Source organism: Papio anubis, chromosome 14, assembly GCF_008728515.1.
Source record: "Papio anubis isolate 15944 chromosome 14, Panubis1.0, whole genome shotgun sequence".
Lineage (NCBI taxonomy): Eukaryota > Metazoa > Chordata > Mammalia > Primates > Cercopithecidae > Papio > Papio anubis.
This window is the reverse complement of record NC_044989.1, coordinates 69,901,123-69,928,931: the sequence shown is the minus strand read 5'-3', so window position 1 is coordinate 69,928,931 and position 27,809 is coordinate 69,901,123. Positions and strand designations below refer to the sequence as shown.

The 27,809-nt window shown below is 41.5% G+C and overlaps 1 protein-coding gene and 2 pseudogenes across 11 annotated transcripts in view; 2 read left to right on the top strand and 1 right to left on the bottom strand.

The window, feature by feature from the left end:
* The window catches only part of AAK1 (AP2 associated kinase 1), a 180,515-nt gene that overhangs the window by 41,891 nt on the left and 110,815 nt on the right, over nucleotides 1-27,809 (top strand). The gene's annotated exons all lie outside the window — the stretch shown is intronic.
* Nucleotides 4,561-5,150, bottom strand: LOC103877041 (annotated as a pseudogene).
* On the top strand, nucleotides 7,974-11,394 carry LOC108581662 (annotated as a pseudogene).

The following is a 27,809-nucleotide window of genomic DNA, read 5'->3' as shown; positions in this document are numbered from 1 at the left end:
GTAATCAGAAAAGTTACAAACAGTCCCACTGGAAAAATAAACATTTAAAAGTAAGGAAAAGATGTTCAAATATTGAAAATGCCTCTTTATTGAATTTCTAAGTCTTTTGTCTTTTTTGACTTCCATAACTGATAAATTATTTTAATGAATTTCTTGATATTTGTCCATCCCTCCATCCATTCATCCTTACTTTTCTGAACCAACTTGATTTTGCCATGGTGTCCTATTCTTTTAATGTACTGCCTGATTCAGTGTACTAGTAATTTGTAAATGGGATAATATACAGTTTTCTTTTCTCCTGTACTGAATGCCAGAGTTTTGGTATTAGGGCTGTACTTAAGTTGCTCCATAAAATAAATGAGGAAGCCTTTCATATTTTTCTGTTGCTTTTTAAAAATTTGAAATAATAAATACCATCTTTTTTTAGTGAGCTTAGTTTGTGTGAGGCACAATGATTGGAACCCAGATCTGCACAGCTCCCAGGTCTTTGCTCATCCTGTTTGTCACTGCAGTATCAAAGGAGGAAGGCCAGCCTCGGAACCCTGAGTCTCTGTGGCCAGGAACGCCTCAGGGGGCTGGACTTTTCACTCCTCTTGTCCTTTTCTTTTCTTAATTAAAAATTTCATTTTGAAAGAATTTCAGTTACATAAACAGTAGAAAAATTATATAAAAGATTCCCATATACTCTTCACCCAGATTCACCAATGGTTAATATTTTGCTACATTTGTTTTATCATTCCATCTTTATTCACATATTTTTCTGAGTTACTTAAAAGTCAGCCACATAATATATAATATCCCTTTACAATTATTTACAGTATATAATATAAACATTTTAGTGTATATTTCCTTAAAAAAACAATCTAAATAAAAAACAAAGTATAGATGTCACAATCAGGATATTAACTTTGATATAAACTGTTATCTAATCTGCTTATTCAAATTTTACTAATTGTCCCAGTCATGTCCATTGTAGCAAAAGAAAAACATTTTCCCTCAGTTCAGGATTTAATCTAGGATCAAACATTGTATTTAGTTGTCATGTCTTTTAAATCTCTTTTAATCTGGAACAGCTCCTTAATCTTACGTTGTCTTTCATGACCTTGACATTTTTAGCGTACAGGCCAATTCTACTTTATAGGATGTTCCTTAATTTGAGTGATTTTGCTGTTCCCTGTGCTTAGATTTAAGGTATGTGTTTTTGACTGGGATACTGCAATGATGTGTCTTTCTAGGTGCATCATAACAAGAGGTCCTGATGCCTACTTGTCCCATCACTGATAACCAACCTAAATCATCTAGTTAACTGGTATCTGCCAGGCTTCTCCACTGTTAAGTTACTATTTTTCACTTTGTAATCAGTAAGTAATTTTTAGGGTGATACTTTGTATATAAATCCTGTTCCTTACCAAACTTTCATGTCCTAATGTTAATGTCCATCCATTTGAAGCAACAAACTGAGACGTGCAAAGTGAATAGACTCTACCCCTTGGAGCTAGAATGAAGCCAAGAGAAAGTGAACCATTCGGTCCATTTAGGCAGATAAGCCAATTTTTATTTTTTTTATTTTTTTTAACTCACTACTTACGGTCTTTGGGTTTTGTCTTTGCAAAGGTTAACTGAAATCTAGTCATACTCTTGAGAATAGTGATTGGCTGTAGCTTGTAACCCTTGGGCTCCTATTTTGGTCACCTAGGGCTCAAGATGGGTCCACCCAGTTTATTCTGGTCATAAGTGCCCCTTGGGGCTTTGGCCGATGGCTCTGTTCTATCTTTGGCTCTTTCATCCTTTGTTTTTGCCTCTAAGATGCTGTCAGTTGGAGTCCCAATAAACTGCCTCTGTGCTGAATCACCTATAAACAAGCATTGCTTCTGGCTACAGACTCATCTTATCAGACAGCTCTCTACTGAGCCCAGTTACACAGCTTATGCTATCAATGCTAAGGCTGCAGTTGTATGAGTCACACAAGTAGTTTTTAATATGTCAGAGAATCCAGAACTGTGTATAATATGAGGAAATGTTAAAAACACCCAGTGGTATACTTGGTCACACTTTAGCTATTGCAGGGTTCCAGACCCCTGCAATAAAGCAAATATCACAGTAAAGCGAGTCACACACATTTTTTGGTTTCCTAGTGCATATAAAAGTTATGTTTACACTGTACTACAGTCTACTAAGTGTTTTAACCCTACTAAGTGTTAAGTCTAAAAAATGTACATGCCTGAATTTAAACATACTTTATTGCTAAATAGGCTAACAATCATCTGAGCCTTCCATGAGTCATAGTCTTTTTGCTGGTGGAGGGTCTTGCCTTGATGTTGATAACTGCTGACTGACCAGGGTGGTGGTTGCTGAAAGTTGGGGTGACTGTGACAGTTTCTTAAAATAGGACAACAATGAAGTTTTCCACATCCATTAACTCTTCCTTTCGTGAACAAGAGGAACAGTTGTCTGGAGTTTTTGATGCTGTTTGATAGCATTTTACCCACAGTAGCTTCTTTAAAATTGGAGTCATCCCTCCCAAACTCTGCTGCTGCTTTATCAGCTAAGTTGACGTAATTCTAAATCCTTTGTTGTCATTTCAGCAATGTTCACAGCATCACAATGAGGAGTAGATTCACCTCAAGAAACCACTTTTTTTGCCATCCATAAGAAGCCACTTCCATCCATTCAAGTTTGATCATGAGATTGCGACAATTCAGTCACATCTTCAGGCTCCACTTCTAATTCTAGTTCTCTTGCTATTTTCACCACATCTGTAGTTGTTGTTACTTCCTCTGCTGAAGTCTTGAACCCCTCAAAGTCAGCCATGAGAGTTGGAATCAGCTTCTTCCAAACTCCTATTAATGTTGGTATTTTGACTTCTCATGAATCATGCATTTTTTTTTCCTTTTTTCCTCTTTATTCACAAACTGATTGTTAGTACGAAAAAACTGAGACAGATTAAGAATGCAACTTTGATCTTCAGTCTTCTCTTTCCAACTCAATCCTGGAATATTCATAATATTCTAGCCATCGGATTCTCTCCTTTCTTTTTTTGTCTTCAAAGTACTTTTCAAAAAGAAACATACTCCCTGGCATTCTATATTATTCCGGATTTCCAGGTGGAAAAATGAGACAGTGACATCTAAAAACATTGGGGAGGCTGGACCCAGTGGCTCATGCCTGTAATCCTAGCACTTTGGGAGGCCAAGGAAGGAGGATCCCTTGAGCCCCAGGAGTTCAAGACCAGCCTGGGCAACATAGTGAGACTCTGTCTCTACAAAAAAAAAATTAGCTGGATGTGGTGGCATACACTTGTAGTTCCAACTATTCAGGAGGCTGAGGTGGGAGGACCGATTACACCTAGGAGGTCAAGGCTGCAGTGAGCCGTGATCATACTACTGTACTCCAGCCTCGGTGACAGAGTGAGACCCCGTTTCAAAACAACAACAACAAACACACACACACACACACATTGCAGACTATATTTTTAAAAACAAGGCAATAATTCAGGCTTTTCTTGCTTTAATTCTCTCTCTGTTACCACAATAAAATGTTTAACAAAGTCCAAGAGATTACTGACACACAATAACAACCTAAGACTTAACATTAATGGAACTATCAATAATAATCAGTGAAATAACTGGAAAAGCATCACATGTAAAGAGTGATTTGCTATTCTATTTATATGATATTGAAACTGTCATAACATTTACAGACCCAGAAGGTTTGAGGTAATATTGAATAATAATTGATAACTCTGAAATACTGCAACATTGTGAAGGACCTTCTAAATGACCAAAAACAGATGAAATTTTGTTTGATATAATTTCAGTGAAGTTTTTTTTCTTACACAGAACTATATATATATTTTTAATTAGTAATCCACATAAGTTATACACAAAATTAAGTGACTAGATTGTTCAATAAAACTCTACATTGCTGTCTTATTATGGACTAATGAGCTTATAATTCACTGTCACTTTTAAGAAATTCTAGTCTATGGACATGTTCAAATTGTTTGGTCTTATTAGTTTCATTAGCAAAAACTACCAATTACTTTATATTTAATTCTTTTGAATATCATCTTTAAAGAGCCTGACTTGAATTTTGTCAAAATAAATCCCACTTTAACTCTCCAGTTTCTAGTTTGTGGGTTCTTCATGAGTTTCAGTTCAGTGTAAGCTAGCACATGGACCTCCCCATGAATTTTCCACAACTTTAACACTTTCCACAAAGTGTCATGTCCTTCTCTAGGCTTTTGGTAGAATGTGAAGTTAATAATGGCATGTGATGTTCCTTAGCATAATCTACCAAAAAGTGATGATCTCCTTGAAAGAAAAGTCATGGGCTGCAATCACACATCTGAGTTGACAGACATCCACATCAACTCTACATAAAAAGAAAAGGGGTGGGACGTAGCGGCTCACACCTATAATCCCAGCACTTTGGGAGGCTGAGGCAAGTGGATCGCTTGAGCTCAGGAGTTTGAGACCAGCCTGGGCAACATAGCAGGACCCCAGTCTCAACAAAAAATACAAAAATTATCTGGGTGTAGTGGTGTGCACCTGTAGTCCCAGCTACTCGGGAGGCTGAGGTGGGAGGATCACTTGAACCCAGGAGGCAGACGTTGCAGTGAGCTGAAATCACACCACTGCACTCCAGCCTGGGCACTAGAGTGAGAACCTGGAGTATAAATATCCACTTTTAAGAAATTCAAACAGATCCCAACATAAACGTCTTCAAACTTAATGGGTTTTATGTGACTCATCATTTATAGATCCTTGGCACCAAACCTCTGGACATTATGTAACCCAACATACTGCAGTATGGAGGGAACACCATGAAAGGATACTTCTGGTATAAAATATGGGGTTTTTGGTGAAATCCTCTGTAGGAATAATGGTTACTTAGAGGATAACCTGTGAAAAACTTCTCTGGTTTCAGTTTAAAGGATACTTTACTAAATTTCAAATATTGATGCAAACATCAGTGTCTGTATTCAGGGTGTACTTGGCATTGGGGCAAAACTCAGTTACCCACCTGAATACCATAATGGTTTTCAAGGTCATGTTATTATATGTATCCAAAACATCTGGTTGCATTATGTCACCATAAAGAAGGTGTTCACCCTCTAAGCACAGTGCTAACATTTTGTCTTCCCTTTCAGATATAACGTAAGACTGTCTTATCTCCACCAACACTTTTCTTTTTCATCTCAAGTAACTCCAGTGGCCTGCGTGGCTTTCATATTTGAGGGATGGGAGGTTACTGGGATGATGAGAAATGGTTGGTTGGTTGGTTGGTTGATTTTGAGACAGGATCTCATTCTGTCGCCCAGGCTGGAGTACAGTGTGGCATGATCATGGCTCACTGCAGCCTTGACCTTCTGGGCCCAAGCGATCCTCCCAGCGAGTAGCTGGGACTAGTGGTGCATGCCACCATGCCTGGCTGTTTAAAAAAAAAAAAAAAATTTTTTTTTTTTTGGTAGAGATGGGATCTCCCTCTGTTGCCCAGACTGGTCTCGAACTCCTAAGTTCAAGTGATCCTCCTGCCTTAGCCTCCCAAAGTGTTGGGATTACAGGCATGAGCCATTGCACTGGGTACAGAAATGGGTTTTGATGAGAGCAGTTTGAATGCTCTCAAAATGCAAAGCGAAGGTATTGTCTGTAAATTGTCTCATACTCCAGAAGCACATCCAGTTTACATGTTCTGTCACATTGTAGTGGGGGAAGGCTGAGGTAACACATCACAAGGAGACTCAGGAGCAATAGCAACAGGAGACCCCATGTGAGGGATCCTTGTGACATCCTATTTGGAAGGGCTGTCCAGGGAGCTGGGGCTGTCCAGAGAGCCGGAGCCATCCACAGCAGCTCAGAAGCGTGCGAGCTGCAGGTTCTTCCTCTTGATTAATTTCCTGTCAATGAAATACTTTCAGTTTCACCAGTTGAACATTTAGCAGTATGTAGTTTTCAAAAATAATGCTACCAAAAAACAGAGAATCTCAGATTGGCTTAAAATTCTGCCATATACTCCTTATAAAACACACACCTGTAGAATTTCAGATGAGATTAAAGCACTAGCTGAAGTTTTTTGTTGTTTTCTGTATTCCACGCTTTAAGTAAAACACTCAGATTTGCTGTGAACACAGTGAAAACAGAAAAAAAAAAAGACACAATTTGGTAATATTTCCCTTTGTAGTAGCTTTTCCTAACAAAACAGCCACCTCCTAAACACAGGCACTGGTAACACCCTCACCTTCTACTCCCCCGCCACCATGGCAAAAACCCCCAGCCACTCCTGTGGGCAATGGAAGGCAGAGAGTGCACCCTGGGACAAGACAAGGTGGCCAACAAGCAGCTTCAGCCTGGACTCACCACCACATACCCCAGCATTCTTCCGCATCGCCCACGGCCCCACCAGGCTCCTCCAGCACTCACCTGAGCAGGGAACTGCTAGTCACAGAGGCCCACTCCCTGAGGTTTGGTGGCTCAGCTCCTGCCATGCTCCAGAAAAGCATGAATGGTCCTAGTGATATCTAAGATGGTGAGTCCTTTCCAGAAGGTTTTAAATTTACTTTGCCCAGATCCATCAGAGGAATCTCTTGTCTGTGGCAGCTATTGCCTTATGAAATGTATTTCTTAAATAATAATATTTGAAAGTCAAAATTCCCTAGGCACAGTGGCCCACGCCTGTAATTCCAGCACTTTGGGAGGCTAAGGTGGGCGGATCACCTGAGGTCAGGAGTTCAAGACCAGCCTGGCCAACATAGCGAAATCCTGTCTCTAGTAAAAATACAAAAATTAGCTGGGCGTGGTGGCAGCTGCCTGTAATCCCAGCTACTGGGGAGGCTGAGGTGGGGAGAATTGCTTGCAGCCGGGAGGCCGAGGTCTCAGTGAGCCAAGACTACGCCACTGTACTCCAGCCTGTACAACAGAGTGAGATTTTGTCTCAAAAAAAAAAAAAGTCAAAATTACTCCTTGATCCATGAGCTACAGAATGTATGTTGTGTTAGCAGGTATGAAAACATTAATCTCCTTGTGCATCTCCATCAGAGCTCTTGGATGACTAGGTGCATTGTCAAGGAGCAGTAATGTTTTGCAAGGAATTTTTTTTTTTTCCTGAGTAGTAAGTCTACAGTGGGCTTAAATTATTCAGTTAACCATTCTGTAAACAGATGTGCTATCATCCAGGCCTTGCTGTTCCATTTATAGAGCACAGGCAGAATAGATTTAACATAACTCTTAAGTGTCCTAGGATTTTCAGACTGGCCAATGAGCACTGGCTTTAACCTAAAGTCACCAGGTGCATTAGTTCCTAACAAGAGCGTCAGCCTGACCTTCTCAGGTTTGAAGCCAGGCACTGACTTCTCCTCTCTAGCTATGAAAGTCTTAGACGGCATCTTCTTTCAATATAAGGCTTTTCATCTCTGTTGAGAATCTGTTGTTTAGTGAAGCCACCTTCATCAGTGGTCTTATCTAGATCTTATGGATAACTTGCTACAACTACATCAGCATTTGCTGCCTCACCTTGCACTTTTATGTAATAGAGATGACTTCTTGCCTTAAACCTCATTAACCAAACTCTGCTGGCTTCAGACTTCTTCTGGAGCTTCCTTACCTCCTCAGCCTTCATAGAATTGAAGAGAGTTAGTAGTGCCTAGCTCTAGATTAGACTTTGGCTTAAGGGAATGTTTTGGCTGGTTTGATCTTACATCCAGCACACTAAAACTTTATCCATATCATTCATGTAGCCCATCAAATTTCCTTCAAGAGGCTGAATATGGTGGCTCATGCCTGTAATCCCAACACTTTGGGAGGCCAAGATGGATGGATCATTTGAGGTCAGGAGTTCGAGACTAGCCTAGCCAACTTGGTGAAACCCCGTCTCTGCTAAAAATACAAAAACAACTAGCCAGCTGTGGTGGTGCGTGCCTGTAATCCCAGCTACTCAGGAGGCTGAGGCAGGAGAATCGCTTGAACCCAGGAAGCAGAGGTTGCAGTGAGCTAAGGTCACACCACTGCACTCCAGCCTGGGCAACAGAGTGAAACTCCATCTCAAAAACAAACAAAACAAAAAGAAACAAAATCCTAACCTTTCCCTGCTGATAGTGCTCACGCGAACATGGTGAATGTTCCTAAAACCCGCTGGACTTTTGTAAGAAGTGTGGCAAGCACCAACCCCACAAAGTGACACAGTAAAGAAGGGCAAGGATTCTCTGTATGCCCAGGGAAAGCAGCATTATTACAGGAAGCACAGTGCTATGGTGGGCAAACTAAGCTGATTTTCTGGAAAAAGGCTAAAACTACAAAGAAGATTGTGCTAAGGCTTGAGTGTGTTGAGCCTAACTGCAGATCTGAGAGAATGCTGGCTATTAAAAGAGGCAAACATTCTGAACTGGGAGGAGATAAGAAGAGAAAGGGCTAAGCGGTCCAGTTCTAAGTGTTACCTTTTCTTTTATTATGAAGACAATAAAATCTTGAGTTTATATTCACTTAGAAAAAATTCCTTCAAGAACATTTTCTTTGCATTCACAACCTGGCTTACTGTTTGGTACAAGAGGCCTCACTTTCGGCCTGTGGTAATTAGACATAGTAGTGTTCTCTTTCTTCAGTAGCCACATTCCTGGCAGTAGTAACCATGAAAACATGGCTCTCTGCTATGTGTTACCACACACCTCTGTCATGTGGTTGAGTATAAAGCACTGAATTGCAGATCATTTATTTTGAAATTCATTCATATAAATAAATAAGTTCAAAGTTATCCTCATGATAACATGACTGTCCTTCAAATTTCAGTAAGTTTTCTTGAGTTACAAAGAATTATGTGGAGGTACAGCTCTTGCCCTAAGGGGCTACACACAGTCCACAGGATCCTCCTGCTTGAACTAAAGACCATACGTGGGCGCCAGATGTCCATGGGCATATGTCTTATTTTTGAATGTCTTTGGATGTATGTGTTACGGTGGAGACAGTTGAACAATTGTGCTAAAACCTCGCTTTGAATTTAGAGATATACCACTACGTCCCCTTCCCTTCCCAAAGAAAAATTGGGGGGCAGTAGAAAGTGCTCACAAAAGCCGATTCCAACTTGTACCTTAGGAGAGACCCTGTCCCCTCCCTCAGTCTTTTTTTCTTTCTCATTTTTATTAATGAGTTCTTATACTTTTGATTTACTGTTGAATTAAAAGCAATACATTAAAGTGGAGAAGGACACCAACCTGACAGTAGTGAACAATGGCAAGAGCCACTAAGGTCAAAGACAGAAATATTAAAGCTGGCGGAGGAGTTAAAAGAATTACAGTCTGGAGCTACCTAATGAGTGAGGGAAGCAGCATTGTATACCCTAGTAGCCTCTGAGGCATCCCAGCATTGAGTGAAAAACCGGTAATAAATGTTTGTAAGGATTTCTCCAGTTAACTAGAAAAGGTGGAATTTTATCCAGTATACAGTTTGGAGCATTGAGATGTAAATAGTAGCTTATCTTGAAAACTTTTACTGCAACTAATTCACATTAATTGTAAATATTTAGAAACATGAAAGAAAAAATATATAAAACTGCTCATATCACCCATAGATTTAATTACTTGTGGCACGTTGGTATGGTATTTAGCTCTTCAGCCCTTTTCTATGTATAAAGATAGTATATAATAAGATATATTTGCATATTATATAAAATACATGTTATATAACATATATACCAAATTTATGTGTGAGAACATGAAGCCTGCTTTTTTATTTAAAAAAAATTTACTTGGGTAAAAATACACAATAAAAAGTATACCCTCTTAACTATTTTGTAAAGCCGGTTTTTAAAAATTCAATAATATGTTGTGAACATTTTTCCATATCACTGAGTATAGATGTTTATTTTAAGGCTGCATGGATATACCATAATCTAGTTAGTCAGTTTCCTAGTGCTAAATATTTAGGTTTCCAACTTTGGTTATTAACACTGCATAAAGCATCTTTAAATATATATACTTCTACATTTCATCAGAGTCCCAAAATAATTGTTGGATCAATGGATGTCTACTTTCTGAATGCTTCCAATGTATATTATCAAAGCACACTTCTATTTCACTATACTCTTGCCAATATTTGATGTTATAATTCTTTTAAATTAATGTTTATGTAATTTAGTCTTTAATACTAAAAATGCAAACAGCAGTAGAAACTAAAGTCAATGAGAAAATTCATTTTAGGGAATGTGATGCATAAAGTTATTCAGGCTTATAAACTAGCAAACCACTGGTTCTGTAAGAGAAGAACTTAACACAGTAACTGTTCAGTACACAGGCATGATGAGCCTTAAGATACTCACTTGTTCATGGAGTGTACAAAATTCATATAAGTCTTTATGAATGTGAAGAAATGCCTCATAATTTGAAGAAGATATACTAAATGAATCCAATTATCATAAGCCAAATCTGTGATTCTCAGGGTAGAACTGTGAATCTCAGGGTAGAACTTTATTGAATTTTGTGTAACATTTTTGATGTTGAAACTTTTTTTCAGTTGCCGCTAACTTTGTGGGTTTTGTTTTATTTGCCACAGAGAAGTTTCACATTTTAATGAGGAAGAAATGAATCAAATTTTTGGTTACTCTTTTCATGTTATGTTTATAGAAAACCGTCTCTACCTCCAAAGTTATAGTACAGTTGTGATTTTCTTTTAGTAGTTTTACAGTTTTATTTTCGACACTTAAATCAGAAGTTGCAAACATTTTTATTAAATAGACTGCTGTCGTGAGGGACTGTCCTGTGCATTATTAGGTTATGGGCATCCCTTGACCTCTGCCCACTTGATGCCAGCAGCACCCCTTGTCTCCCCAGTTGTGACAACCAAAAATGTCTCCAGATATTGCCCCTTGCCCTCTTTGGGCCAAAACTAGCCTCTCTTGAGAAGCAGTGGTATGATAAACCTTAAAGTGGGTTGAGGCAATACCCAATAAGAAACACTGGCAGGACAAGAGATCAGTCGTTGGCTGAGTGGAATACTCAAGTAGACCATTTCTTGAAGATTGTATTCTAGTCTAGACATTGGAGAAACTGGGAATTTGGAGCAGTCTTCCTTTTGTTGCAGTTTTGGATTCCAAACTGCAACAAAAGATCTTGGTTCTTCTTCTTCACTTCCTCATTTGCTCTTATTGACCTCTCTGTGGACTAGAAGAACCAGGAGAGGGTAACTGGGAGTTACTAATAAAAATGTTAGGAAAATTGTCAGCAGATGCCTTGGTGACATCTTGTTCCAACTTTGCAATTTAAGCTCCATTAAACTGGCTGTGGTCTTTGTGGTTTGAAATAGAGAACAGGCTGGGCTCAGTGGCTCACGCATGTAGTCCCAGCACTTTGGGAGGCTGAAGCGGGGGGATCACGAGGTCAGGAATTCGAGACCAGCCTGACCAAAATGGTGAAACCCCGTCTCTACTAAAAATACGAAAATTAGCCAGGCGTAGTGGTGTGCGCCTGTAATCCCAGCTACTCAGGAGGCTGAGGCAGGAGAATCGCTTGAACCCAGGAGGCAGAGGTTGCAGTGAGCCGAGATCACACCATTGCACTCCAGCCTGGGTGACAGAACAAGACTCCGTCTCAAAACAAACAAACAAAAAAAATATATATATATAGATATATAGATATATAGATATGTATATATATAGAACCAACTTTAACCCCTTTGGCTCCAGAATAAAGTGATTTATGAGTCTTTTATGAAGACTTCATCCTGCAACATAGTCTGATTTCTCTTTCCCTGGTTTACCATGGTTTGTAGGAATGATACTTCCATGCCTTGGTGGCATATGGTAAATCTCTTGGGTAGGGTCACAGTGGTATTGATCAGTAGACCTTACTGGTTTTGACTGATCACCAGTTATTTCATGCTCCTGTTGAGCTTGGGTACTGAACTGGGCTTCATTTTCTTCTTTGCTGTTGTGACCTTTTGAATTGAGTTCTTTCTCTACTTTGTGCCTAAATCTCCGTATTTCTAAAAGTCATAGAGAGTGACTGTGGTGATATTTATAATGTTAACTCCTTAACTGTAGATATTCTAACTACAGTTTAAATAAATGCTCCATACAATATGGACCTAGAAAAGAGATTTGCCTTTTCCAATCTTACCAGTCTTTCAGAAATCATCTGAAATCTATTCCCAAAAACACCTTTCCCTACCAATCCAGCTAACATTCATCTTTCCATAGTGGTGCTTAATATAGGCTTATATTTTTTCACAATGTCTCATGTCTTATCACTCCAATAAAGTTTGTGTTTTGGGGAGGTGGGAATGGAGATTGGAAGAGACAGTACATTTTATTGCCATATTAAATCTCTCATGATTTCTTTCATTTGATTTTCCTACTAATTTTAAGATTGTTAGGATATACTTATTCCCATTTTACAACTGTGAAAATGAAGCTTCAGAGAAGTTGAGACTTTTCCAGTTAGTAGATGGTTAAGCCAAAGATAGTATGTATTGATATTGGGAATCCTAACTAGAAAAATTGTGCAAATCTAAAAATGGTTTTTGATTTGCTCCTATATCTGCAATATGCAGAATCTCAGTGTTGCCAGTTAAAGTATTGAGACATCTAAACCTGCTATATTAAGTAGGCTGTGTACAAGGTTAGTGGGGATGGCTTATGCTGAATCACTCCTGCCCTGGCTCTGTCCTCCAGGAAGGACAGGCACTGCGGAATGGCAGTCTGGGGGTGGGTGTACAGACGGATCAAAACAGTTTCTCTGTGTAGCTTTCTTGGAATGTGTGCTGTCTTCTGTTCTCAGGCATCTTTGCTAACCAAAGCCCCCAACGTCCTCAGCATTTCTGCTGCTACGGAGAGGGCTTTGTCATAATACCAACGAAAACTGGGTGGTTTAGGGGCAGGCTCCAGTTGGCCTCTTTTTTCACGTTTCTGATATGTACTGAAGGGACTAGGAAGTTAATGCGCCTTGTCTAGTGTGTGAGACTGTAGAGAATGACATGATGTGCTCTGCTGGAGGAAGAGGATTGAGTCTTGTTTTTACCTGAGCTCATGCAGTGACAGCGAAGCTCCCAGCTTATCTTCCCGTCTGGCTTCCATTGCTGGCTGTCCCTAGTGAGCAGAGCCATTCAGAGGTTTTTTGACTTATTCCCTGGCCTGGCAGAGCTAGCTTCTATGATTTTTTTTTTTTTTTTTTTTTTTTAATCAGAACCAGTTGGACTGTGTTCTCTTTTTATTATCTTGCTTGACTTTCTTCTGTGGAGATAAAATGGAGCTACCTTAAAACAAAGTAGGAGCTGCTCACTTCCCTGTGCCTGACCCCTACTCCAGGTGCTTTGTTATCTATACCCGAACGCTCAAGGAATATCATTCCTAGGGATTGCTCCCTGCTTTCAGGGTACTTCCATCAGCTTTTCGGACCCAATACCCCTTTACTTGCTTTTTCTTTTACTTTTTTTTTGAGACGGAGTCTCGCTTTGTTGCCAAGGCTGGAGTGCAGTGGCACTATCTCGGCTCACTGCAACCTCCTCCTCCCGGGTTCAAGAGATTCTCCTGTCTCAGCCTCCCGAGTAGCTGGGATTACACGCATGCGCCACCACGCTCGGCTAATTTTTGTATTTTTAATAGAGACGGGGGCTTCCTCATATTGGTCAAGCTGGTGTCGAACTCCTGACCTCCGGTGATTTGCCCACCTCGGCCTCTCAAAGTGCTGGGATTACAGGCGTGAGCCACTGCGCCTGGCCCCAATACTCTTTTACTTTCTTTGAGTTGCAGTGTTGCATCTATTCTGTTCACAGCCCCTAGGACTCCTTTTCCTGCTGATCTTTCTAGGTCTTGACTCTCTGCCTCGTTGCTTGACTGCTACCTGATTTCAGAGTCCAATCATTATATTTTCAGCTTTGTCCTGTATATGCTCCACTGCTTTTCTGGAACTCTGTTCAGTTTATTTCCTGACTTTGACCCATCTCCACCTAGTGCCACCTTGTTTCCTGGTCTAAGGACTGTGCAACTCCCCTCCAGTCAGCCACATCTCTGACCAAGGGATTCAGTGAAAACTCTGGTTTCTCACCTGAACTTTGATCTTTAACCCCAGCTGACACTAGTCATGGCCTTGTGATCAGGCTCTGAAAGAAGACTGACTTCCTGTGAACCATGTGAGCATATTGTTTATATATCTCTCAAGATGGATTCCTTCTTTTCTAAAAGGCATCTAAAAAGCAACGGAAGTTCTTTTGAAAATCAGAGGCTGCCTTTTTGGTAGCAGTTCTTTCATTTATTCTGTAGAGGATCCAGATTGAGCTCTTTATAAAATATTCTCCTACATAATGTACTGGGATAGTCCTAACAATAGTAAACCTTGATCCGCAGATCACGTGTGCCATTGGATAAAAATAAATAATGCAGAGGAACTCAATAACACCAGCCTGTTTAAAGGAGACATCTTAAAAACCTCCATTAAAAAAAGCAAAAAAAAAAAAAAAAAAAATCATGTAGCTGTGGTAGCAAGTATAAAACAAATGTAAGAACTGAGGAGTAACAAAATGATGCAATTGGCTCAGCACCCACAGATGGTTTCAGAAACACTCAGATGTCACAGGCATCCAGGACTAGGCCTGCTTTGATCATTTGGAGGGTAGGATTTCTGGATACCTGCATCACCTGAAGCCACCTATTGCTGAAACAAATGGTTATAACAGAGAGTTCTTAGTTAAAAGAATGGGTTTTCTCTTCTTTCTTACTATAAGGGATGGGGAAACTGATGTCCATGACAAATACTGAAAGTGGAGCGTGTCCTATATCAGCAAAAGTTCCCATAACTAGAGTTTTTCTGAAGGTGCAGGTGATGTCAGGTACCCACCTGATGGGCCTCACTTAGGAAAGGGCCTTACTTAGGGAGTGGAGGAGATAGGGATGAACATTTGTTAAGAGCCTCTGTGTTTGGATGTGTGCCGGATGCTTTATGATGCTGTCTCACATAATCTTGACTCTGTGGAACAGGGGATGGTTGTTCATTTTATATGTGAGCTCAGGTCACGTTACTATGGAGTGTTGGCTTTGGGATTTGAACCCTTATCTAACTCCAAAGTCTTGCTCCTTAGAAATAAGGCAGGTTTGACTGGGCATGGTAGCACATGCCTGTAATCCCAGCACTTTGGGGAGGCTGAGGTAGGAGGATCGCTTGAGGCCAGGGGTTCAAGACCAGCCTGGACAACATAGTGAGACCTTGTCTCTACAAAAACTTTTAAAAAAAGAAAAAAGAAATGAGGCCAGGCACGGTGGCTCATGCTTGTAACTCCAACATTTTGGGAGGCAAAGGCAGGAAGATCACTTGAGCCCAGGAATTCAAGACCAGCCTGAGCAACACAGTAAAACTCTGTCTCTACAAAAAATTTTAAAAATATTAGCTGGGCGACTGGGCATGGTGGCTCACGCCTGTAATCCCAGCACTTTGGGAGGCCGAGGCAGGTCAATCACCTGAGGTCAAGGAGTTCAAGACCAGTCTGGCCAACATGGTGAAACCCCGTCTCTACTAAAAATACAAAAATTAGCTGGGCCTGGTGGTGTGCCCCTGTAATCCCAGCTACTTGGGAGGCTGAGGCAGGAGAATCACTTGAATCCAACAGGCAGAGGTTGCAGTGAGCCGAGATCCCGCCACTGCACTCCAGCCTGGGCAACAAGAGTGAAACAACATCTCAAAAAAAAAAAAAAAATATATATATATATAACATAAATATATAATTATATATGTAATATATATAATATTATATATATTATGTATAACATATTATACATTATATATATATATTAGCCGAGCATGGTGGCAAGCCCCTGTAGTCCCAGCTGTTCGGGAGGCTGAGATGGAAGGATTGCTTGAGCCCAGGAGGTCGAGGCTGCAGCGAGCTGTCATCATACCACTGTACTTCATTCACCCTGGGCAGCAGAACAAGACCGTCTCTTTAAGTCTTTTTTTTTTTTTTTTTTTTTTTTTTTTTAAGGAAAAGAAATGAGGCAGGTTTACTTTAGAAAATGAAGGCTGCTGGCCGGGTGCGGTGGCTCACACCTGTAATCCCAGCACTTTGGGAGGCTGAGGCGGGTGGATCACGAGGTCAGGAGATCGAGAGCATGGTGAAACCCCACCTCTACTAAAAGTATAAAAAATTAGCCAGCGCGGTGGCGGGTGCCTGTAGTCCCAGCTATTGGGAGACTGAGGCAGGAGAATGGCGTGAACCTGGGAGGCAAAGCTTGCAGTGAGCCGAGGTCGTGCCACTGCACTCCAGCCTGGGCGACAGAGCGAGACTGTGTCTCAAAAAAAAAAAAAAAAAGAAAAGAAAAAGAAAATGAAGACTGCTGATTTGGGCAGAAAGGCAGGAGATATGCAAGAAGGACCCAGCCTCAAGTCCCTTGTTCCTTGAAGCATTTGAAAGCATGGTGCATTGGTTCTCACAGCTAGCTGCCTATTAGGCTCACCTGTGCAGATTTAAACCACCCCCCGCCCCCACCCCCGCCCCACAAATCCACCACCCTCAGGATTTTGAATCTCAGTAGGTTCCAGCTGGGAAACTGGAGAATTATCTTTTTAAAAACTTCCAAGGTGATTCTGATGTGCTGTTAGGATTGAGAAACTTGTCTGTATTTCTCAATGGAATGAGAACAATGGAATGAACATGAGCCTGGGAGTGGCCCTAGAGATAATCTTTCCAACTCTTTTGTGATATAGGAGAGGAAACTAAGGCCCAGAGATCTCAGAAGCCAGCCACTCCTTCATTCAGTAGTTACCCAGCATTGACTTTGTTATTCTAGGTGATTCAGAAAATGCAAAGAAAAATACTTTCCTTGTCTTTGAAGAGTTTTTAGCCTTAGATCACAGAGCTGGTTAATGAAGAGCCACAATTGGAACCCAGGTTTCCTGATGTCTTTTGTGTTTTTAAGCCTTTTGAATATTATCATTGCCAGGCCCTCTTTGAGATCCTGAAGCTCTGTAAATGGTTCCTCTTAACACTGTGGTAAGTTGTCTCCAAAGCCCATGGTTCCCTTGTGCCAAAAGTCCCCTGCCTGCCTTTCTGCCTCATTACCAGCCTGGTATTCAACCACCCACTTTGCCTTAGGTTCATAGGCCCACAACTTTTCAGTTGACTGCTTTGTTCTCAGTTCATTTTTAAGCATCTCACCTGGAAAAGGCCTGAAAAGCTGCATAATGATTATTTTAGAAATGTAGTGCTTGGACAAAACCTGCCCCACTGGTGGTCACCCTGATCTCTTTGGTTTTCTTTTTAATGAGTTCATAATCCTCTGGTTCATCTCACAGTGTTCTTGTAGACTGCATATTTTTCGGAGTTTTTCCCAGTCAGGCAGAGGGTGGTGCCAGAGGGAAGGTGGAGGGAAGTGGTGTTTGCCCAGCACTGTGCTAGGCCCACTTTTGTATATTTTTTTCTTTGGTGCTTTTCAATAGCTTTGGGGGAGAAAGTTTGTACATCTGTAAACTATGGATAATAACTGAGGCTTATAGATGTTAAGTAGCTTTCTCAAGCTTATGTAAACAAATATCATTGCTAGAAATCAAACCCTGGAACTTACCTTCTGAAAGGTCATCCTCTTTTCCTAGTACCATATGCCACATTGTATGTAAAACTTTTGATCTAGTCCAAACATATTTTTTGGGTAAATGATTCTTAAATTTGGTTTCTGGTATTTTTCAGTAGTTTTAGAACTCAAGGCTTGCCTCTAACGATGCAGGAGAGATACAGGACTCTAGAGAGGAGGGTAGTGTTAGGTATTGGAGTCTGAGAATTGCAGTGATGGCAGGCATCAAGCTCCTAGGCCAGCCCATTGGAACCACGGGCTGACCTAACCACTATCCCAGTCCAGTGTCAGAACTTGGAAAACTCAGTGACCAAACATAAATGTTAACCAGAGGTCCTTGGGGAGTCAGAGGTGGTGTGGGGACATGGACCTCTAGCTTAAGAATACCTCCAGGCTGGGCGCAGTGGCTCACACCTGTAGTACCAGTACTTTGGGAGGCCGGGCTAGGAGGATTGCTTGAAGCCAGGGATTTGAAACCAGCCTGGGCAACAAAGTGAGACCCCATCTCTACAAAAAATAATTTAAAAAAGAATATCTCTCATTATATGTTTTGCCAGTTGGAGATCATAGATCTCTCCTTTTCATAGAATAGTCTCTTTTTATAATCCTCAATTAAAGCTTGAGTTTTTAATGTTTTTTTGGATAACACTTATCTGGATCTCAGTTTTTGAATCTACAAAATGATAACTTGGGTTTATTGTGATGAGGAAATGGGAACATGTATGTAGATGACTTTTGTTCACTGTAGACTATTCGTACAGATATGAGACAGGTATAAGACCCAGGATCCCTAAAAACAGATTGGTAAGAATGGCAGTGTAGTTGTTGGGCAAAGGGAACAGTGATTTTTAGAGTGTGGATAGCTCCAGGAGAAGGAGGGAGACCAGAGTGGGGATGCTGCATTGGAAGTGAGGTGGAAGGCTTTAGATTTCTTGGTGAGTCATCGAGGTCTCTGAGTGCCTGGGGTTGAAGGTTGAGGGAGTTCAAAGACTTGATGCTGACCTGGGATCTTACTGAGACCAGCCGCTGCCTGTGAGCTTGAGGACACCACCTTGTGCAATCTAGTTCAATGGTGAGTCACCAAGAGCCTGACCTGACACCTAAATGTGATGTAGTGTCCCTTAGAAATCATGTCATGTGATCTAACATTTACGCTTGAGTCCTGTATTAGAACCAGTACAACTGGGGATGGGCTTGAGTCAAGGTCCCGACTTGAAACAAGTTGGGAAACCAAGGCACCAAGAGAAAAAGTTACCTGTACAAGTCTGGACTCTTCAAAACTGAAGCTGAAAGCAACCTTCTGACTCTGACTTTCCTATACTCTTACCCTGTTTCTTTTCTTTTATCAAAACATGGTATTACCGAGTTCCCAAGAGCGAATTATAATTAAAGTAACCACAGTGTAAAGCTCATCAACCCAGAGTCTCGGAATGAGGTGGAAAGAAGCTAGTTAGAGAAGAGGTATTATGTAATGACCTAATTATGAGGCCTGCCATCTGCTTAGGAGTCACGCCTGCCTGGTTAGGATTCCCTGATTGTGTTTTTTAAGGAAGATGCTAGATGGTTAAAGAGGGTAGGGAGAGAAGGTAGCTATACCAGAATCATTAGGGCCTTTCTTGAAGGAGGCAGGTGGGTTTTTTGGGAAGGGAGATGAAGCAGCCGTGGAGGGCTCCAAGCAGACGTTCCCCATTAGCTTGGAGAGCAGTGTAGAAGGTTAATTAGTCTGTAGAAGAGGTTCCTTACTAGGGAAGGGTGGTCAGGTGAAGCTGGCTGTCAGAACATGGCTGAGACCCCAGGTTTACCTGGAGAGACAACTAAGACATTTTTTTTTTCCATTCAAGAGAAAGAGTAAGAAATCTGCGTTATTTTTTTAAGTGGACGTTTTGTGCTGTGGATGAAGATCTGTATCTTGAAAAAATATCCAGAAACTTGAAAAAGTGGAACGAAGTCAACTTAGAATAGAAACACAAACTGCAATGCTCTGGGCACCTAATGAGTTGCCTCTTGACTCAGGGTCAAGAATCAGATGGAAAAATTGTACACGTGTCAAGAAAGTGGCAGCTGAAAAGAGTGAGTCTTTGGTCCCACTAAGGGTATAGCTCTAACGCTGAACGGGCTCTTTGGACTGTCAGCCATGAGGCTGAGACCCAGGAGGATGTGGACACACTGCTTGCACTGCTTGTACAGTAGACATACAAGGAGTGACTTTCAAGGAAATTATTAAACTTCCTGAAGACTCAGAGAATCTTTAACAGAAAATCTCTTTGCCTTCAGGTTTCAAAAATGTGCCTATATTAGGGAGATCAGAGTGATTGGAGCATAAAGAGTGAATATCCCCAAGGAAGTAATGCTTTGCTAATTCCTGCCTCTACTTCCCACCTGTCAGGGAGCTTCTTTTAATTTACTTCCGTCCTCTGCTCACCACCACCCTCCAGTATGACAGCAATGTTGTCTTTTAAAGAATTCGTAATTCAAATCCCTGTATAGAATTTCGGAGGTTGTTTGGTATATTTCGTATCCCTGAAGAATCACCAAAATGTGGGAAATATCCAGCTCCAAAGGTGAGATATTTATGTCCCTCACTTTTACTTTATAAATAAGGAAACTGAGGGCCAGTGAAGTGTAGTGACTTGCTCAAGGTCATAGCTTGTTATTTGTGGAACTCGGACTACAACTAGGCCTCCTGACTCCTGATGGTTCTTTCTGTTGCCTTTTGGTATCTCTCACGTGGAATTTTATTTGAATTGCTGCCAGGAGTTCTGTGGCTGTGGCAGTTACACATGATCACGGTGGGTGTAACTGCACCGTCTACAGATATAACCCTGTAGGGGTAATATGGGGCTCTCACTGGTGTCTTAACTTCCAGCAATAGAGTCCTCAGAGCTCCAGGGAAGAGTTTTGAGATGCTAGACATCAGCATTCTTTCTGTAAGTTTGCAATGACTTTGGAACAGAAAATTTTATTTCCACATCTGAGTCTGTCTCTTCTCTTCCCTTTGACCAACACTTCTTGTTGGACACCATTTGTGGAGCCTGGACTAACCTTGTGTCTTTCACTTGATTTTTTTAACGTTCAAACTTTAGCTTGAGCAGAGAGCTAGCAAGAGGTTTCTCTGTAGGATCTTGAATAGCCATTTACAATGTGGGTTATGATATTCCACCCCCACTCCCCAGTGGCAGGTCTTTTTAGGGGAATAGGAATTTGCAAAGTCATTAGCTTCCTTCCCTAGACCAAAAGAGCCAGCATGGGTGAACTTCCTCACCACCTCTCCCACCCCCAAACCACTGGTAGGTTTATTTAATTTAGTCTTGTGCATGTGCGCGTGCGTGCACACACACACACATGCGTGCGCACAAATACGCACACACGGAGGTTTTTCATGTATGGAGATACTCTGATTCTATTCTAAGTGTTCTCAGTATACTGCAGTTTCTACTTCTTATTTCAAAGAGATCTGAAATATTTCCCCATCCTGGGACAGTGGTTCCCCAAACTGGCAGATGATCTCTGTTGTCTGTGAGGCTTTTGTAAAAAATAGATCCAGGGCCCCACTCGGGCTTGCTGAATCAGACTCTATCAGCATTTAGCTATTTATTTACTAAGTACTTTATCAGTGATGTAATACGTACTTTGTAAATTAGATACTTAATATAAGTAGCTTATGAATTTTACAAAATGCAAAAGCCAAAATTTATCTTTAAAAAAGTGTTTTTTCACACAACACTGATTTATCTTCAAAAATGCACTTTTTTTTTTAAGACAGGGCACTCTGTCACCCAGTCTGGAATGCAGTGGCGCAATCATGGCTCACTGCAGCTTCAACCACCTGGGCTCAAGCAATCCTCCCACCACAGCCTTCTGAGTAGCTAGGACCACAGATGCACACCACCATGCCTGGCTACGTTTTTAAAAAATTATTTTGTAGAGACTGGGTCTCGCTGTGTTGCCCAGGCTAGTCTCAAATTCCTGGGCTCAAGTGATCTTCCCACTTCGACCTCCCAAAGTGCTGGAATTATAGGCATGACCCACCATGCCCAGCCCAGGAAAGATCTGTTTTTAACATAAAGAAAGTGTTTTGTGTCAGTTTTCAACCTGTTATCATAAATGTACATTTTTAAATTACTCCCTTTTTTGAAGCTCTGAATTAAAACATTGCTCTGCAATTTAACAATCTCATTTGACACTCTGCAGGTGGGCCAGTCCATTTTCAAATGAGCCATTTTCAGACATTTAGAGAATACTTTTCACTATTCATCCTTATTGCAAAAAAAAAAAAAATACATTCACTCTACAATGCCACACTGATTGTAGTGCACAGTTTTAAAAAAAAAAAAAAACTGGCTGGACACGGTGGCTCACTCCTGTAATCCCAGCACTTTGGGAGGCTGAGGTGGGTGGATCATGAGGTCAGAAGCCAACATGGTGAAACCCTGTCTCTACTAAAAATACAAAAATTAGCTGGGTGTGGTGGCATGTGCCCGTAATCCCAGCTACTCAGGACGCTGAGGCAGGAGAATTGCTTGAACCCAGGAGGTGAAGGTTGCAGTGAGCTGAGATTGTGCCACTGCACTCCAGCCTGGGAGACAGAGTGAGACTCCGTCTCAATAAATAAATAAATAAATAAAATTAAAAAACAACCTTTTGTCCTCTCAACAGGCTCTAGATAAATTCATAAGTTACTTATTAAGTAATATATAAAGCATGTATTATATGTACTTCTGTAAAAAAAAAATCATGTTTATTAATTTGCTTGTAAACTTGCATAGTTTAAAAACTTGTAAAAAAAAACGCAACCCTAAATATGCATTTGACTGTCCTTGGCCTGGTGGTGACCATCATTTTGCATATTAGACTGAATATAGAAAAAGCACACAAACTCTGCTTAAAGAATGTAATGCATTAAAGCCTTCATAGAGTTCATGTAATTCAGTCTTCTGGTTTTATAGATGGGAGGATTGAGATCAAGTGAGAAGAAGTGAGTGGATTCAAATGTATTAACCAAGACACTCTGTGGGCACATAACAGTTATCTACTTAAATGAGCTGAAATAAAAAGGGAAATGTGAAAAAGACAAGTTGGTGGATGTCTCTAATGGAACCTGAAGCAAAAGTGCTACCAACCCTTGCCAAGGGTCTGAAATTAGGAAGAAAAAGGCCATCAGGAATGTTTCTCTCTGTCTCATCTCTGGTTTTTTTTTCTGCTCCTGCTTTAGTCTTCTTTTTTCTGCAGATAGGCTTTCTCTGTTCAATATTCCTATGGCTCTGTATGGTTTCCATACAGCTCCCACTTTTCACTTGCTGTAGTTTAAGTTGTCTGCACATGCTTATACCAAATTCCACTTTTCCAGGAGAGAATCTGAGTTTCCCAGTGTGGGTCAGATGTCCATGATGGTCCCATGAAGTCTGGCAAGGATGGGGAAAGGGTATTCTTTAGTACAAACATAACTGGTGGAGGAGAGGGGATGTCCAGAGAAAGGTAGATCATTGAGTTGCACAGACCCCCACCAAAGGTTTCTGTTCTGAAAGTACACTAAGAAATTCTAGTAGTGTAGGAGAAAAATGAGGAGGATCTGAAATAAGCCAATGGCTGTGAGTATGGGCAGAAGTTAGCAGACTTGAGAGAGATGGAGACAAATCATCAAGGTTTGGTTGTTAGTTGGATATTGGGGAGATGGAGTTGCTGAAGACAGGAAATGGGGTAGATGGTGGTCACAGCACTGGGGAGCCCAGAAAGGGAGGTTTGGGAGTTATGTGTGGAGGGGACACATGGGGTTTGATTTCAGTTTTAAACATGTTGAGTTTGGGGTGCCTGTGAAAATTACAAGTGGAAATGTTTATCAACTTAATTGAGAAAGTCAAATATATGGGTCTGGACCTCTGGAGATAGTTGTCAATATTATGAATGTAATTAAAGGATATTTAAATGCCTAATGGGTGAAATCAGCCAGGGCGCATTTATAGAGTGAACAGAGATGACTCAGGACTGAACACTGAGGAAACAGTGGCAATTAAGGAACAGGAAGAAGATGAACAATTCTAAAGGAGATCAAGAAGTAGACAGAGATGTAGGGAAATACTGAGCATGTCATGTCCTTTTCTTTGGAAGCCCAAAGGAAAGAGTGGTTTTTAAAATTCTTTATTTTAGACATGGTCTGGCTCTGTCATCCAGGCTGGAGTGCAGTGGCACAGTCTCAGCTCACTTCAGCCTCCACCTCCCGGGCTCAAGCAATCCTCCCATCTCAGTCTCCTAAGTAGCTGGGTCTCTAGGCTTGCACCATCACACACAGCTAATTTTTGTATTGTTTGTAGAGATGGGGTCTTTCCATGTTGCCCAGGCTAGTCTCAACCTCTGGGCTCAAGCAATTCTCCCACCTCGGCCTCCCAAAGTACTGGGATTATAGGCATGAGCCACCAGGCCTGGCTAGAAAGAGTGATTCAAGAATGTCACCAGTGAAAAGTGCTCAGTAGCTGTCACATAAGGTACTGTCTGAAAACCATCCACTTGATTGAGCCACATGGAGGTCCTGGGCCTTGGAGAGAGCAGAATCTACTTCATGAGAGGTTTCTGAATGTGGAGAGAGTGAGAGAATAGACAGGTTGAAATGTCTGTTTGTGAAAGAGATGAAAGGGGTGGTAGCTAGTTGGATCAAGAAAGAGGTGAAGATATTTTTGTTTCTTTTTGTGATCAGAGAGACTTGAAGCTTGTTTAAACACTAGTGGGAGAAAGGCAGTAGAGAGGGAACAGTTTCTTCAGGGAGTGAAGTCCCTAAACGGGGAGTGATGGGCCCTAGAGACAGGAGGGGAAGCCAGGCTGGGCTTCAGATACAGGAGACTCAGAAGCGGGGAATGTAAACGTTGAGGGATTTGGGACGTTTTAGGACCTGAGAGTGTTGGTAGATTGGGGTGGTGGAAAGAGAGAAATGGTGGCTCCTCTCAGTGTTCAGAGATTTTTAAATGGCATTTTTGACCCTGAAAATAGCTTCAGATAAAAAAGTGGATAGCTGTGCTGTATAGATCAGTGGGAGTTGGGGAGGAGGTGGTGCACCTGCAAGCGAGATCTCATTGCATTTGAACTCTAGTCTGAGCCAAGTTGTTGATGTGCTCAGCATTGGACTCTCAGGTTTCCTTAGGATTGAATCACTAATTGCCATGAAGCAGGGTCTGACCACAGTCAGCATCTCTTACTATTCAGCATTCAGAGAAAAGCCTAAAAGGCATCTTTCTATTCTATATTTCACTGAAAACATTTTCCGCACCCCCATCACGTCTGCTTACTAATGTAACCCTATCGGGATGTGTGCAAGATCTGATTTTGTCTAATGCTAACCATTTTTCACTTCATCTAAAGCCCTGGACTTGTAGTAATTAATTACTGCTTGAAAGCTGAGAGGTGAGGTGGCCCTGTTTCCTTTTACAGCCTGAGGGAGGGAAGAGGGTGGAGAATGCAATGAATTCTTCCTCTTCTCCACCTCTGGCCCTTCCTTCCACCTCAGACCACATTGTCTTGGGAGACTGAATTTCTTAGAGTGCCTTAGTGAAAATGAAGGTGAAAGGAATACCCAGGAATGGTGAAAATAAATAGAATTTAAGAATAAGTCCACCATCTCCACCATCCCTGCTCCCTCCCCAACCTACAGCGCTAGCCCCCATGGGATTGTGCTGGCTCTTGGTCTGAGTCCCTCCTGCCTCCTGTGGGACAGTTGTGGTGAGTGAGGATTAAGAGAGATCTTGCCCTGGTCTCCTGTTTTGGCACAGTGTAGGCTGCACCCTGCTTCCAGCTGTTGAGACAAGTACAAAGGACAAGAGTAGGGGTTAGGGCCAGGAGGGAAAGAATGTAACTCAATCTTTGTAGCCGAAATCCCTACCACAGCCTGGTCTGGGAAATGATCTCCACTGTGTACCAGTAGTTCTTGGCACTCTCTCATATCGCCACTCAGCTCTGCCTGTCATGGAGGGTAGAGGGGAAGTTTGACCTGGAATGAGTGTTAGGGCACCATTTCTCCCTCACAGCGGGGGAGTAAATTCTACAGAGTAGTCTAGTTCCTCAGGATGGCACAGTGCCCCCTCTTAAGTACGTGGCGTCGGAGATCAGACAGTGGAAAGTCAGGTGAATTTCTTGCCATGTGGTGTCTCATTTTCCTTATTGGTAAACTGGGCCTTGAGTCTCTGATGAGTGATGGGTAACTGGGTGAGAAAAGCACAGTAGAACATGCTGGAGGATCCTTTTGTCGGTGGGTTTTAAGAAATGAGCCGGCTAGGCACAGGCCAAGAGCACTGGGCAAACAACCAGATTTTGGGCAGAAGACGGAGGTTCTGCTGCTCAGAGTGAACCTGCAGTTGGTTCCCCCTCGGCAGGACTGGTGTAATAATACTCGCCTCACAGGCTTGTCATGAGGATGCAATTAGATAATGCATGTGAAAGTACTTGGCGCAGAGCTGAATCTCAATAGTGCTATTTTTGGATGTGTCCTAAACAGATGTGCTGTAAAGTAGCTGGAAGATGTGAAGGTCTGGTAGGCACTAGGCCATGTGGTCTTAATGCCATGGAGAATTATATTGCCTGTATGTTTCTTCCTCTTTATATTTGGATTATATTTGTGTTGTTACCAGAGCAGTTTTTCAGACCACTGTCTAAGGTGGAGACACTTCCATGGTCATTTATTTGATCTTGTAGAAATGAGGCTCTAGAGGCCATTTTTTTCTAGGCATGTACGGAAATGCCACCAGGTGGACCTAGACTTTGGTAAACCTCTCATAAGCATGGTTAATTGAGCTAATCATTTTAATTTACTCTGATTCACTTGTTTTTGGAATGCTTATATGTTTATACCTCCATTGAAACTCAAGCATAAAGCTAATGCAGGAACAGAAAATCAAATACTGCATGTTCTCACTTATAAGTGGGAGCTAAATGATGAGGACTTAGGAACACCAAGAAGGAAACAGCAGACACTGGGGTCTACTTGAGGGTGGAGGATGGGAGGAGGGAGAGGAACAGAAAAGATAACTATTGGGTACTGGGCTTAATACCTGGGTGATGAAATAATCTGTAGAACAAACCCCTGTGACATCAGTTTACCTACATAATTAATAAACCTTCACATGTACCCCCAAACCTAAAATAAAAGTTAAAAAAAAAAACCTTAAGCAAAATTGTTAACATATATGTATCTTAAAATAGTATTCTGTTAAAGACTATCACTCCCCTTGTGGTTAGGGAGGGGTTGTCAATCATTATATATTGTATATTTTCTTAATGGATTTTTCTATTTTAATCCCAGAAAGTCACTGGGGGAGAGCGCTTGGGCTAGTGGAGATTGAGGAGGGTTTTGTAGGAGTTGTGGTCTGGCAGGGCCTGAGAGGGTGTGTGGGTTTCTCTAGACCAGGCTATTCCCCTCTTCGGGCTACTTTCATTCTTCTTTTGTTCCTGTTTAGGGCTGGCATTAGAGCAGACAGGCATTGGTGCGCCCCACTGCGCTCACCATGATGGAGGGGTAGAAACATTTTCTAGGAAATCAGCCCATCAGGATTACAGTAAGCAAGAAACAGATTAATGCAAAAAGTCTTCCATGAACAAAGTATCAGAATTTAAAACAAAGACAGGATCAGTAACTGTGCTGAGCCCAGCCATATTGGAGCCTGAGGCAAAAAGAAAAATCAATACTGAAGTACTGATCCTGTCTTTATTTAAAAATTTGAAATTTGTGGCTGGGCACGGTGGCTGATGCCTATAATCCTAGCACTTTGAGAGGCTGAGGTGGGTGGATCACCTGAGGTCAAGAGTTCGAGACCAGCTTGGCCAATGTAGCAAAACCCCGTCTCTACTAAAATTACAAAAATTAGCCTGACGTGTTGGCGCGTGCCTGTAATCCCAGCTACTTGGGAGGCTGAGGCAGGAGAATCGCCTGAACCCGTGGGCGGAGGTTGCAGTGAGCTGAGATCACGCCATTGTACTCCAACCTGGGCAACAAGAGTGAAACTCTGTCTCAAAAAAAAAAAAAAAAAAAAATGAAATTTGTTTATTTTGGATTTTATTTGCCCTAATTTCAATTTTTTAAAAATATTGCAGTAAAATAGTATTTATCTGGACTACTAAGTTTTTTCATCACCTTTCTAAATTTTGTGCCCCTAGCAAGTGCCTCATTCCTCTTACCCTAGTCCTGGCCCTGGTTTTACACCAGAGACAAAGGAAGTTTTCCCCTCACATAATTCGGTTCATTGATTGGTGCTAGTGTGCTTCGGGTCCTTCTTGGAGGGTCGCCTTCTTAACAA